This window comes from Ovis aries, chromosome 1 (genome assembly GCF_016772045.2).
Source record: "Ovis aries strain OAR_USU_Benz2616 breed Rambouillet chromosome 1, ARS-UI_Ramb_v3.0, whole genome shotgun sequence".
NCBI lineage: Eukaryota > Metazoa > Chordata > Mammalia > Artiodactyla > Bovidae > Ovis > Ovis aries.
In genome coordinates this window covers 112919642-112934269 of record NC_056054.1, presented here as the reverse complement: position 1 = coordinate 112934269, position 14628 = coordinate 112919642, and the positions used below count along the sequence as shown (strand labels likewise).

Here is a 14628-nt window from a genome sequence, read left to right as displayed (position 1 = left end):
TAAACCCGAGGTTACACTCCGATAGATACAGAAAAATTTATGGCCTGTCTGGAGGAAGGGGTGATTAGTATATGTTTTAGTATATATATAAACATTCAGTATATAGTATATACTGAAAATAGTATATATTTTCTCTTAGGCGATGAGTAACCTAGATATGCTCTTCAAGGTTCCCCTGTATGCAGGGGTCTTATCCTTCTGTTGTTGTTTTCATAGGCACTAAACACAGAGTTCAGAGTCCATTGGAAAGGTGGCTGAGCATGATCAGCATGAACAGGCCTAAGATGGAGTCCAGGCCCTATGAATTCCTTCTTCAGCCCCAGGTGTGCTGGGTAGTTCCTAGGTCTTGTAAATAGTAAGCCTCTATTTTTTCGTTTTGCTGATAGTTATTGCTAAAGGGCATCTTGCAATTATGTTAGGGGAAGCACACTGATTGAAATCGCCCAGTCTGGCCAGGCACCATAGTAACCATTTGCATGAGTTGTTTTATGACAGGAGGTCCTGCTAAGGAGCACGGAACTAATTGGCTGAAGAAGGCGTGTACCTCCAGGAAGGACTCTGAGTCAGAATGATTGGCTAAGGACACCCGGAAACTAATCCCATGATCATAAAACCCGAGACTGCAAGCCACGTGGCAGAACTGTTCTGGCTTCCCTTACCCTACTGCTCTCCACCCAGGTGCCCTTTCTCAATAAAATCTCTTGCTTTGTCAGCTTGTGTGTCTCCTGGGACAGTTCATTTCTGAGTGTTAGACAAGAGCCCAGTTTCGGGCCCTGGATGGGGTCCCCCTTCCTGCAACAATTATAAGAGCTGAAAAAGCTGGTCCAACCACAACATTAGTTGTTGGTAGCCTGAGACTAGCACAAAACAAGGTTGCACACCATTTATAGCTGAGGTCCTACTGTTGCCAGCTCTCAGGGGAATTAGCTAAGTGTCTTGGTGACTTTTGTGAGTGGCTCTGGATCTTGGGAGAGCTATTATGTTTTGCATCCTGTTTTTTAGGGCATTCTCCCCTAAGCCAAATGACACTATATACCCAGAGAGAAGAAAAACATTCTGAGGAGAAACAGCTATGATCTATGTATAGAACATAACATTCTTTTTTTTTTTTTAAGTTGAGTAATTCCATTTATTTTTTTATTTTTTTCCATTTATTTATTTGTTGTTATTGAAGTATAGTCAATTTAAAGATTTCTTTTCATTTCTGTCTCAGTTGAAGATTTTCTCCTGATTTAAAAAAAAAAGCAAATTGAAGATAATATAGTTGGACAGGTGGGTCAGTCAGCCTTTTGAAGTATTCAGATTGCAATGCATTTCTTTAAGGAATTAAAAACAACTGTTCTTGTAAGAACTGAATGCAGCTTAAGAAACTATTTCCCTTCATCTCAAAAGCTTGTAGGTCTCCTAAAATTCTGGATTTAGAAAATAAAATTCCTCCTTGGAGAACTTGCTTTCTTTCCTTGGTCTTTAAGATGTAAATGTATACCCGGTCTTCTCCAGGAACTCTTATCTAGCCCATATCTTTGAAATGCAAATCTCAGTGAGGTAACTTTTATTAGAGAAAAGGAAAAGATACTTGGAAACTAGGTAGATGAAAAATCTTTAGAGTTATCACAAACATTATTAAAAAGCATTGCCATCTGAGCAGGTAACTTTAACTTATTCCATCCACCAGAAACATAATTTTGATCCAACTGTGTTTTTTTAAAAAGTAAACTAAAAAAGTGAGTTTTTATCAACTAAAAGTGAGTTTTGCCTTATCAAAGGGGTTAGGATTTTGATTTCTTCTTTTTGCATTGTTTCAAAGACAATTATAGGGTGGGAGGGGGGTTCATGTTTGGGAATGCATGTAAGAATTAAAGATTTTAAAATTTAAAAAATAAAAAACTGAAAAAGCAGGCAAAAAAAAAAAAAAAAAACAAAGACAATTATAGGCTGGTGTCAGCAATCCAGTAATTGAGTCTGGCAGTTTGGTGGTTCTGGGGCCTTCTTTCTGATATCTAACTACAAGGGAAAGGATGTTGTAAGGGTAAACCCCAGACACAGGATGTATTTCGCATAGCGTCAAAGGAAAATAGGTGTGAAGTGTAGCTCCTGCAGAGTTAGAGGGGAGAAAAGCAAACTTATTAGTTATAGACTTTCAGAGCTAGGAGCAGTCAAAGTAAAAAGAAAAAATAAAAAAAACTAGGAATGTTCCCGCCTGCTCACTCTTTTATCTTCTTTGTTCTCAGGAAAGGAACATTTAAAAACTCACTCTTCCCCCCACCCCCTTTTCACTGTAACAGTGGCTACTATCTTGCCTAACCAGGGCAGGCAGTTTTGGTCAGTGGTTCCCCTAACTAAACAATTCAGGAAATGTATATCAAATACTGTTATCTAAGTACTTCAGAGAGAGGTAAGCCAGAGGATATGGAGGAAGGCCTGTCCCAGGAATGCCCCATAGGGTCCTGCTCAGTTATGATAAGGCAAAACTCACTTTTAGTTGATAAAAACTCACTTTTTTAGTTTACTTTTTAAAAAAACACAGTTGGATCAAAATTATGTTTCTGGTGGATGGAATAAGTTAAAGTTACCTGCTCAGATGGCAATGCTTTTTAATAATGTTTGTGATAACTCTAAAGATTTTTCATCTACCTAGTTTCCAAGTATCTTTTCCTTTTCTCTAATAAAAGTTACCTCACTGAGATTTGCATTTCAAAGATATGGGCTAGATAAAAGTTCCTGGAGAAGACCGGGTATACATTTATATCTTAAAGACCAAGGAAAGAAAGCAAGTTCTCCAAGGAGGAATTTTATTTTCTAAATCCAGAATTTTAGGAGACCTACAAGCTTTTGAGATGAAGGGAAATAGTTTCTTAAGCTGCATTCAGTTCTTACAAGAACAGTTGTTTTTAATTCCTTAAAGAAATGCATTGCAATCTGAATACTTCAAAAGGCTGACTGACCCACCTGTCCGACTATATTATCTTCAATTTGCTTTTTTTTTTAAATCAGGAGAAAATCTTCAACTGAGACAGAAATGAAAAGAAATCTTTAAATTGACTATACTTCAATAACAACAAATAAATAAATGGAATTGCTCAACTTAAAAAAAAAAGAATCCTATGTTCTATACATAGATCATAGCTGTTTCTCCTCAGAATGTTTTTCTTCTCTCTGGGTATATAGTGTCATTTGGCTTAGGGGAGAATGCCCTAAAAAACAGGATGCAAAACATAATAGCTCTCCCACGATCCAGGGCCACTCACAAAAGTTGCCAAGACACTTAGCTAATTCCCCTGAGAGCTTCTTCTTTGTTCCTGATTACTGACTCCTATATGCAAGCTCACATCTTATATAAGCCCCTAGATCCCTCATGGAGGGGTGGGCACAGTTCTTGAGGCATGAGTCCACTGTGAAATAAAGGCCCCTTCTATTTCCTCCAAACTCTGTATGTGTATTTTTTATTCAGCTTTAGTGGGCAGAGAAAGCCTAGGTTTTGGTGAGCAACACCACTTTCATAAATAATCTTACAACAGGAAGTCCTGGTAAGGAACTACCAAGCTACCAGCAACTGGAAGAATTTGGGAAAGGTCAAAAGGAGAGAGGATACTCCAGTCCGACCAACCTTCTAAACTCCTCTCTGAAACTGTTGCAGGAAGAGGGACCTGCTCCAGAGCCCCAAGAGTGGGCTTTTGTCTCACACTTGGAAAAGATTTGTCCGAGGAGACACATGCTGACAAAGTGTTAGGTAGTTAGAATAGGGAAAAGGAATCCAGAATGGCGGTGGCTAAAAGAAAAGGAAGAGAAAAGCCCGTGAAAATAGAACAAAGGAAGATCCAAGGACCGGAGTGAGGACCTCAGGTAGAACAAACAAGACATCTGGCTGACCCAATTTACATATGTCAGGCCCAGGGGGAGGAAAAAACATATAAAAAGAGGAGCCAAAGCTCTCTCTCGCTCTCACTCTTCCTGCGCGCTGGGGCGTCCTTCTCTTCACATTGAAGAAGGAATTCATAGGGCCTGAACTCCATCTTAGGCCTGTTCATGCTGATCATGCTTGGCCACCTTTCCAATGGACTCTGAACTCTGTGTTTAGACATATATGGTGCCATGACTCAGATTTAACCTGGCCGGAGCAACCTCATCTCAGCAAGGTGGAAGCCAAGTGGAAGCTGAATGAGAGGAAAACCCAATGCAGAGGAAGTGACAAGAAGCCCAGCGTGCTGAAAACTGGGACAGCAAAAACAAACAAACAAACAGCAGAAAGCTCACGGGGCTCAGTCTCAGATTCCAGAAGACCTCTGGTTAAGGTAGGATGTCCTCACTCCTATGGATGGAAGGACATATGGCTAACAAATTTTATTTCCTTTACAATCTCTCGTTGCTTGTTTCCTTCAACACCCTGCGAATAGGCGCACTGCAGTGGGTGCAGTTGAGGGACTCTGGCACGGGCTACTTAGTAGCTGTTGCCCAAGCTGGTGGAGGTTCTTCTGTCCTTAATCTTTGTGCCAAGGATTGGGCCAATGAAGACTGTGAGCACAGGCCAGGTATTTAGCAGATTTTCCAGCAGGTTATGAAGGGGATTACTCGGCACCTTTTTCCCACTGCTTTTTCCTCCTGTCCTTCAGCTCCTCTCTCCCGGGATTTGACCCTGGCCAAAACCCATGGTGCCTGGCTTCAGGACCTAATGAAGCTCAGGCTCTTGATGTCTCATTGCAAAAAAATTCAGTGAGAGACACAGCGATAGGTAAGATAGGTGGATTTGTTTGGATTCAGAGAGAATCACTCTCCAAGAGTGTGGGCCATCACAGAGGGAAGCAGCCATGGAATATGGTGTGGTTAGTTTTCTAGGGCTGGGTGATTTCATATGCTAATGTGTGGGAGGATCATTCATTCCAACACCTGGGGAACCACCCACTCCTCGGTCTTTTGACAGTGCCTTGGAACTGTCCTGGAGAAGGCAATGGCACCCCACTCCAGTACTCTTGCCTGGAAAATCCCATGGATGGAGGAGCCTGGTAGGCTGCAGTCCATGGGGTCGTTAAGAGTCAGACACGACTGAGTGACTTCACTTTCACTTTTCACTTTCATGCATTGGAGAAGGAAATGGCAACCCACTCCAGTGTTCTTGCCTGGAGAATCCCAGGGACAGGGGAGCCTGATGGGCTGCCATCTATGGGGTCGTGCAGAGTCGGACACGACTGAAGCCACTTAGCAGCAGTAGCAGCAGTGGAACTGTCCTGGCACCTCTGGATGCGTCATTTAGCTTGCAGATTGAGGATCAAGGTTTAGTTGAATTTGACTTGTCATCTTGGGCCCATTTGATTTTAATTGGTTTACATTTTGCCCTTGGGTTATGTCATTTTTGCAAAAGCTGAGCCCTGCCCCCTTCCCTCCTGTTTCATGCTTGACGGTAAAAGCGTCCGTCTACAATGCGGGAGACCTGGGTTCTATCCCTGGGTCGGGAAGATTCCCTGGAGAAGGAAATGGCAACCCACTCCAGTACTCTTGCCTGGAAAATCCCATGGACAGCGGAGCTTGGTGCAGGCCACTGTCCATGGGGTTGCAAAGAGTTGGGCACGACTGAGCGACTTCGCTTTCACTTTCACTTTCCTGAGCCGTGCCCGGGCCCACAATGTTGCCTCTACAGTCTTCTGGTGGGACAACCAGAAAATAGCTGGCCTTTGGGAGAGAAATGCTGTATAACATCCAATCTCTCTAGATATTCAGGCCTTCATCTTCCATGTTTCCTGCAACATCTGCAACAACAGCATCTCTCAGTGAACCCCGCTAGGCTCAGTGACTCAATACCTACTGGAGGTTTATCTGTTGGTGGCATCCCTTCAAGGGTAATTGGGCATCCAGGGATAATTTTTGGGCCCAAACCCTTACCACCCTTCTCCTAAAGTTACAAACATACCCCTGGATCAAATCTCCACTCCACTTTTATGGAACATCGGGTCTGTTGCCTCTTATCAATTTGCTCTTAGTTCAGTTCAGTTCAGTTGAGTTGTTCAGTCGTGTCCAACTCTTTGCAATCCCATGGACTGCAGCACGCCAGGCTTCCCTGACCACCACCAACTCCCAGAGTTTACTCAAACTCATGCCAATTGAGTCGGTGATGCCATCCAACCATCTCATCCTCTGTCGTCCCCTTCTCCTCCTGCCTTCAATCTTTCCCAGTCTCAGGGTCTTTTCCAATGAGTCAGCTCTTCTCATCAGGTGGCCAAAGTATTGAGTTTCAGCTTCAGCATCAGTCCTTTCAATGAATATTCAGGACTGATTTCCTTTAGTATGGACTGGTTGGATCTCCTTGCAATCCAAGGGACTCTCAAGAGTCTTCTCCAACCCCACATTTCAAAAGCATCAATTCTTCGGCATTCAGCTTTCCTTATAGTCCAACTCTCACATCCATCCATGACCACTGGAAACCATAGCCTTGACTAGATGGACCTTTGTTGGTGCTGTCTAGGTTGGTCATAACTTTTCTTCCAAGGAGTAAGTGTCTTTTAATTTCATGGCTGCTGTCACCATCTGCAGTAATTTTGGAGGCCCCCCAAAATAAAGTATGACACTGTTTCCACTGTTTCTCCATCTATTTGCCATGAAGTGATGGGACCAGATGCCATGATCTGTTTTCTGAATGTTGAGCTTTAAGCCAACTTTTTCACTCTTCTCTTTCACTTTCATCAATTTGTTCTTAAGCCACTTACTAACTCCTACAACCAGGACCCTGCCTCTTTGTAGGCAACATTACTCTACCCTGTTTGTTATTATTAAAATACTCCTAACACCCCTAACAGGACCAGATAACCTGTTGCTTTGTCATTACTTCTGTTATTACCTAAAGTGGGTCTATGACAATGAGATGTTTACCATTGGAAACACCCTAAACTGCTCTTGTGGAGGACTAAGGGAAGAAATCAGTGACTTACATTCCCTCAGAGTAATAAGAGGATAAGGCTTATGACTATTTCTCCTTTCAGTCTCAGGGCACAGAATTGGATTGCTTTACATCATAATATTTATTCCCATCCATGGAAGACAAACCAGCAATGAGTTAAGATTACAACCCCTTAGAAAAAAGAAAAAAACAAAAAACTAATAGGCCTCCTTCTATTTCCATGGGTGGACTTTCTTAAGGGTGAGTCTTTTTGAAGCTTATCCTACCCAGTACTGTTGCAACCTAAGAGTCAGGCATCCCCAGGTCAGGGTGCAGATCCCCAGGCAGGCTGAGGTGTGACAGCCTCCTGGAGATCAAATCCCCAGGCAGGTCGAGGCAGGTCAGCCTCCTGAGAATTGGGTCCCTGGGCAGGTCTAGGTATGCTGACCTCCTGGGACCCCTCGACTGGTGGATCCCCAAGCAGGTTGAGGTGTGACAGCCTTTCGAGGACCAGATTCCTAGGCAGGTTGAGGCAGGTTGACCTCCTGGGACCCCCGGACTGGAGTTGGGCACCCCCCAAGGTCTCCAGTGTGACAACTGGGGTTGCCTAGACCTGCCCAGGGACCCAATTCTTGGGAAACTGACCTGCCTCAACCTGCCTGGGGATTTGATCTCCAGGAGGCTGTCACGCCTCAGCCTGCCTGGGGATCTGCACCCTGCCTCGGGGATGCCTGACTCTTAGGTTGCAACAGTACTGGGTAGGATAAGCTTCAGAAAGACTCATCTCTAAGAAAGTCCACTCATGGAAATAGAAGGAGGCCTATTTTTGTTTGTTTGTTTCTTTTTTCTCTTCCTCCCTGTCATCACTGTCTTTCAGAGGGGAAATAACCAACCCGCTTCCTGACAGATGTCCTTGAGATGCATCCTTGATAGCTGGAAGCTGTTCAATCCTCAAACCCTAAGGAGAAGTCACTTAAAATTCGTTTGTGCCACTGCATGGCACAGTGTCCTCTGAGGGATAAGGAACCCTGGCCTGAGGATGGGACTTTAAATCACAATACCACGTGGCAGCTAGACGTACTCTGCAAAAGATAAGGGGAATGGACAGAGATCCCCTCTGTCCAAGTTTTCTCCCACCTAAGAGATATGAAGGAGCTCTGTCTTAAGTACGGGATTGTCGTACGCCCTAAAAGTGAGCCTACTAGGCAAATGGTGTGAGGCGCAGACAACCAAGAGAAGGAAGCCTCCCATGAAGGCTCGCCTCCCATGGCTCCCGAGCTGCCTGGTGCTCCTTCCTTGTATCCAAACATGCCCCCATATCTGGGAGCACCCCCTCCACAGAAGCCAATTCGAGTATGTCCCCTAGTTGAAACTGGAGAATTTGGACCAACCCAGGTCCATAAGCCCTTCTCCAAGACAGATCAAACAAGACCTGGGAATCTATCCAGCTGACCCAGGCAAATATATAGATACATTCCAACACATTACCTTGGCCTTTGACTTGACATGGTCATCATGGACATCATGGTCATATTTAGCCAAACTTTATCTGGACCTGAGCATGCTAGGGTCTTAAAGGAAGCCTGAAGGTATGCTACAGGGTTTCACATGTCAAGCAATAAATACCCAATAGGGGAAATGGCGGTCCCCACCTTAGATCCTAATTAGAATTATAATGACCCTGAGCACATCTGGGAAAGAGATCATTTTCTGATCTGTGCAAAGGCAGGACTAAGAGCAGCCCAGCAAAAAGTAATCAACTATGCCTGGTCTCAGCAATAACTCAGCAGTCCAACAAGAACCCCACTGCCTTTCTGGAAAGGCTAAAAGAGGATCTCCAAAAGTTTACCAATCTGGACTTAGACTCTTACAAGGGACAGGTGATTTTAAAGGACAAATTCCTGTCCCAATGTGCATCAGACATCAGGATAAAGTTACAACAGCTACAGCAGCAGGACCCTGCTGCATATTTAGATGAGATGGTCCAGATAGCCATCAATCCCTTTTATAACAGAGAACAGGAGAGGGAGGCCAAGGCCCATGAAAGGGATAAAAGGAAAGAGACACCCCATGCCCAAATGCTGGCTGCCTTCCAGGGAAGCGCTATGGCAAACCCCAAGTCCTTGAAGGACAAGGCATGAGGCAAATGCCTAATCTGTAGACAAGTGGGACATTGGGCCAAAGAGCATCAAAACCATGACAAGTCTCCTAAAACTGTTTGCTACAAATGCCATTAATTGGGACATTGGGCAGCACTCTGCCCTGGGGACCCAAGAGCCTCAAGGTCAACCACCAAGACTTCCCTCACCGTTGTTTCAGCAGGACTGAAGCAGCCCGCTCCAGCCAGCCCACCTGTTGCTGGAGCCAAGGGTGAAACTGGATGTGGCAGGTAGGTCCAAGGATTTCTTGGTTGACACAGGGGCTACCTACTCTGTCCTGACCTCCTACTCCAGAGCCTTCTCCTCCCAAACCTGTACCATTTTAAGTGCTACAGGAAGAAAAATTACAAAAATACCCACCCAAGCACCTCTTTGTTCCTGGGATGGACAAATATTTTCCCACCAGTTTCTGGTGGTCCCTCAGTAAAGTGGGGACCACCCTTGTGATGGGAAGCTTTTCAGTCCCTAGAGCCCTACCACTTCCGGTTACTAATGAGGAACCCAGTATACCCTCTCCAATAGGGAAGGGCCAAAAACTACGGGAGGACAAAATTAACCCCCCGGTGTGTGACCAGAAGACTCCTGGACAAGCCCATCCAGCTGAACCAGCTGTCATTGTCTTCTGAGATCCTACTCGGTTTCCAAACCGGAATCAGTACCCCCTCAGAAGAGAAGCTCAGGAAGGACCTCAACCTCTAGTAAATAAATTCCTTGCCTGTGGGCTATCGGTCCTCACCAATTCACCGTGTAACACTCCAATCCTCCCTGTAAAGAAAAGGGATGGGACCTGGTGAATGGTTCAAGATCTCCGGATCATAAATGAAGCTGTGGTCCCCCTCCATCCCACAGTACCCAATCCCTATGCACTCTTGGGAGAAATCCTGCCCAGTGCCAAATGGTTTACAGTCCTGGATCTCCAAGATGCATTCTTTTGCATACTACTGGCTAAAGAACCCCAATACCTTTTTGCCTTCAAGTGGGAGGCTCCAGGAGAAAAACACCAACAGATGACTTGGACAATTACCTCAAGGCTTCAGAGATAGCCCCCACCTGTTTGAGCAGGCTTTTAGCCAAGATCTCCTAGATCTGGGCCTGGGACCTAATGGGAAAATAATTATAATACATAGATGACCTACTAATCTTCTCTCCAGATGAGAAAAATGCCCAATGACATGAAATTCAGGTTCTAAACTTTTTGGCAGAGAGGGAATATAAAATCTCCAGTGCTAAGGCCCAGATGCTTGAGACAAAGGTCACTCACCTGGGAGTCCAGACTACACATGGGCCTAGGAGGCTGTCCTCTGATCAAGTACAAGGAATCCTCCAGTTGCCCTCCCCCATGACTCGAAAACAATTGCAAGCTTTCCTGGGGCTAACTGGGTATTGTAGAATCTATACCCCACTATCGTCTAATTGCTCAGCCATTATATGAAAGCTTAAAGGGATGGGATGATGTGGGATGCCTCAAAAGAAGGCAGAGCCTACACTAAAACAAGCCTTAACTCAAGCACCTGCCTTGAGGTTGCCAGACTCAGAAAAAGCATTCCAACTTTGTGTCCATGAAAGAGAGGGAATAGCCTTGGGAGTGTTAACTCAAAGGTTGGGATCTGAGCCCCAGCCTGTAGCTTACTTATCCAAGAGGGTCGACCCAACTGCCCGAGGCTGGCCTCCCTTCCTTCAAAATCTTGCTGCTATTGCAGTCTTGATAGGAGATTCTTTAAAACTCTCTTTTGGGGCCAAACTAACTATTTTTGCCAGCTGCCAAGTAAAACAACTCCTAAATGGGAGAGGCCATTTATGGATGTTTGATCAAAGAATCCTCAGATACCAAATAGTGCCAATGGAAAATCCAGGCCTGACTATATCCCCTTGTGAGGTTCTTAACCTTGCCACCCTCCTGCCTACACCCAATGGCTCTCTCCCCTTTCACTCTTGTCTAGAAACCTTGGACCGCTGGACAAAACCCTGAGAGGGATTGTCAGAAGATCCTCTGGCCAATCCTGAGGAAATCTGGTACACTGATGGAAGCAGCTTTGTCTTGGATGGAAAAAGAGCCAGATATGCAGTAGTCTCCAATTTTGAGACCATAGAGGCTAAGCCTTTGCTACCAGGTACTTCAGCTCAATTAGCGAGCTCATAGCCCTGACTCAAGTGTTACAGCTGGAAAAAGAAAAAACAGTAGCCATTTACACTGACTCCAAGTATGCCTTTCGGTGCTGCATGCACATGCCACTATTTGGAAAGAAGATAGGCCACTTGACTACCTGAGGGTCCCCAATCAAATATGGGGATCAAATCCTTAGGCTCTTGGAAGCAGTCCATCTGTCTGCTGAGGTTTCAGTCTCCAACTGTAAAGGACACCAAAAAGGGAGCACAGAAGTGACACGAGGGAACCGAGCAGCTGATCAGGCAGCTAAGAGAGCAGCATTACAGAACCATGACCTAATAGGGGTGGCCACCTTAGTTCCACAGACGAATTTGCCAGAAAATCCTTCATATGCTGAAGGTGAGACTTATCTTAAAGCTAAGAATGAGGGCTTTCAAGAAGATCATGTTATGCCCAAGTCGAGAAATCTCCCAATGAACACCAGGGAACCGGTATCTGATGCAAAAGCAAGAGAGTTTTTATTACCAAGCTCGAGCTGGGGCTCCCACCATTACCGACGCAGCGGCTAAGGAAAGGAGCCCCGAGTTTTGGGTTACACTGCTTATATAGGAAATATTCAGGTGAAAGGGTAACAAAGGAGGGTTGTGTGTGGATTTCTGATTGGTTCTTTTACTTCCACGGTAGATCATTACTTCCAAGGTAAATCACAAAGGTAAATCATTATTTCCAAGGTAAATCACAGAGTCTTGAACTTAAAGTCAGGAGGTTTAACCTAAGGGCTGATTGGCTCGTGCACAGTGGAGCAAGTTTAGGCAATATCCAAAGTCTAAGTCTGTTTGCCCGGTACCTTTGCAAAATGGAGTTCTTTTACAAAATGGGGTAGCTCAGGCTCCTCAATCATATGGAGTGGTTCCAAAAGGAGGGACTCCTTTTTCTGCCTGGGAACCTCCAATGGAAGTTGGTTAACTCCTCACATACCACCACTTATTTAGGGGAAAAAGCCTTCCAAAGATTACTAGAAAGTTCCTTCAGAGGAACAGGTCTCCAAACGACTATAAGGCAAGTGGTCTCCTCTTGTCCCACTTGCCAATTAAACATCCCCCCAGGAGCTCGAAGACCCCAGCTGGCCCAGCCTGTCCGACGACGTGGGGCCTACCCAGGAGAGGACTGGCAGATGGACTTCACCCAGATGCCAGTTTCTCAAGGGGATAAATACATACTAGTCATGATAGATACATTCACAGCATGGAGTGAAGGCTTTTCCACCCGGACTGAGAAGACTGAGGAGGGGGTAAAAAAAAAAAAAAAAAAAAACCAACTGCTCCATGAAATCATTCTGAGATTTGGTCTGTCCAGATCATTACAAAGTGACAATGGGACATCATTTACTTCTAAGGTCACCCAAGGGGTCTCTAAAGCTTTGGGCATTACTTATTATCTCCATTGTGCCTGGAGGCCTCAGTCTTCAAGAAAAGTAGAAAAAGCCAACCAATTCTCAAAATCAGTGATAAGAAAGATAATCCGGGAGACCTTCTGGGATGGAAGGAGGCTTTGCCAATAGCTCTCCACCTGCATTGTCCCTAAGGAACAGCTTGGTCTCAGTCCTTATGAGATGCTATATGGGAGAACTTTTGTTCATCTCAATGACCTCTTCCTAGATCCAGAGGCTCAGACCCTCCAGAGTTACACCATGGTCATTGGGCAATTCCAACAAGACATACACTTGTGGGGTGTCAACCAGGACCCAAAAGATTCTAAAGAGCCACCACTATATGCTCCAGGGAGTCAAGTCCTAATTAAAGTCTGGAAAGATGAGTCCCCAAAGGCTCAACTCCAGCCCACATGGAAGGGCCCCTACCCTGTAATACTTTATACCCCAACATCAGTCAAGGTTCCAGGACATGACTCCTGGATTCACTTCTCACGAGTCAGGCCATGGAAGAAAACAGAAGAGAACACTCAATACTCCTGTGAGCCCCTGGGCAATCTCAGATACCTATTCAGAACCACAAATGAGTGTCATTCTAATGAACATGCCCAAAATTAAGTTTCTGGGGATAAGATTTTTCAGGGCAGCTCTAAAGAGCCAACACAGCTTGGCAGGGTTTGTACTCCAAAACAGACAGGAGATAGAGCTCCTGACCCCTGAACAAGGAGGGACTTGTGCCATCTTGAATGAGACGTGTTGTTTCCGGGTAAATACCTCCAGTTAAATTAAAGAAAGTCTCACCGTCTTCAAGAAAAACATTCCAGATCCTACAGGACCTCAACAAGATGGAGAGTTCTCAGGGTGGCTACAGTCTCTCTTTGGGGGATCTTTCTCCTGGAAAGGGGGAATCTGCAGTTGGCTAATGCCCCTACTAATCCCTGTTATCACCATTTGATGCTGTTTATGATTGCTCCATGTATTATCAATTGTCTAAGCCATTTTATCTCTGTCCAGGTCAACAAGCTACAACATGCGGTGCCAGTTCAACAAGGATGTATAAAACTACACGACCGTGGGAAATATCACTCACCCTTAGATGGACACCACTATAAGGACTCTGAGGATTGCGATAAGCAAGAGAGGGACGCCCAATGCCCCTTGCTGTCTCAGCTCAGCAGGAAGTAGCCAGAGAGACCCCGATGCCCTATTCCCAAAGAATCGGGCCTCCCATCTCTTGAGGGGGGAATGTTAGGTAGTTAGAAAAGGAAAAAGGGGCCCAGAATGGCAGTGGCTAAAAAACAAAGAGAAAAACCTACAAAAATAGAACAAAGGAAGGTCCGAGGACTGCAGTGAGAACCTCAGGTGAAACAAACAGCCCTCCTGGCTAGCCCAGTTTACACAGGGCCGGCTCAGGGGGAGGAGAAAAATCACACAAAAAGAGGAGCCAAATTTCAGCGGGGGGGTGTCTCGTCTCTTCGCATCTTTTGGGTCAGCCCGCCCTCACACCTCAAGGATGTATTTTCCTTTGCTTGCCAAATAAAACTGAGCTGTAACACCGGTCTGTCCTTCACTTCAATTTTTTGCTGTGGCGAGACAGAACGAGGGAAGTTACACACTCCCCCAACCTAATGTTATTAATAACTTCTATGACACTGCCCTATTACCTATCAGCCAGCCAGAGAACTGTGCCTAAGATGATCACAAATGCTTGCAACCCTCCTCCCTCACCTGACTTTTAAAAATGCTTCGCTGAAACCCTTCAGAGGGCGGGGGGTGTTTTAGAGCTCGTGCCACCTACCTCCTTGCCTAGCCCTGCCGTAAACCTTTCTTGGCTCCAAGCTCTGACATCTCAGTTTGGCCTCACTGGGTCAGACTCACAGACTTGGGCTGTCATTATCATAATAGTCTTGTGACTAAAATCTTTAAACAGAAGCATAAGATCTCTGGGTCTCTACATATGTCTGTGTATGTCTATGAGTATGTTTTATAAATGTATATTTTTTAACACCTCTGGATGATATTGCCAAAGTAATTGGTGAGGGGCTCTAATTGGCTTAAAGAAAATTAA

The 14628-nt window shown here is 45.0% G+C and overlaps 1 long non-coding RNA gene across 2 annotated transcripts in view; it reads left to right on the top strand.

Moving 5' to 3' along the window:
• Positions 1-14121, top strand: part of LOC121820741 (uncharacterized) — a 35676-nt gene extending 21555 nt beyond the window's left edge. For both annotated transcript variants that reach the window (XR_006061416.2, XR_009600638.1), the window contains 4 exons: positions 4079-4292; positions 9188-9254; positions 10965-11135; positions 13575-14121. This is a non-coding gene — a long non-coding RNA (uncharacterized LOC121820741). The remainder of the gene's footprint in view (positions 1-4078; positions 4293-9187; positions 9255-10964; positions 11136-13574) is intronic.
• The last annotated feature ends 507 nt before the right edge of the window (positions 14122-14628 follow it).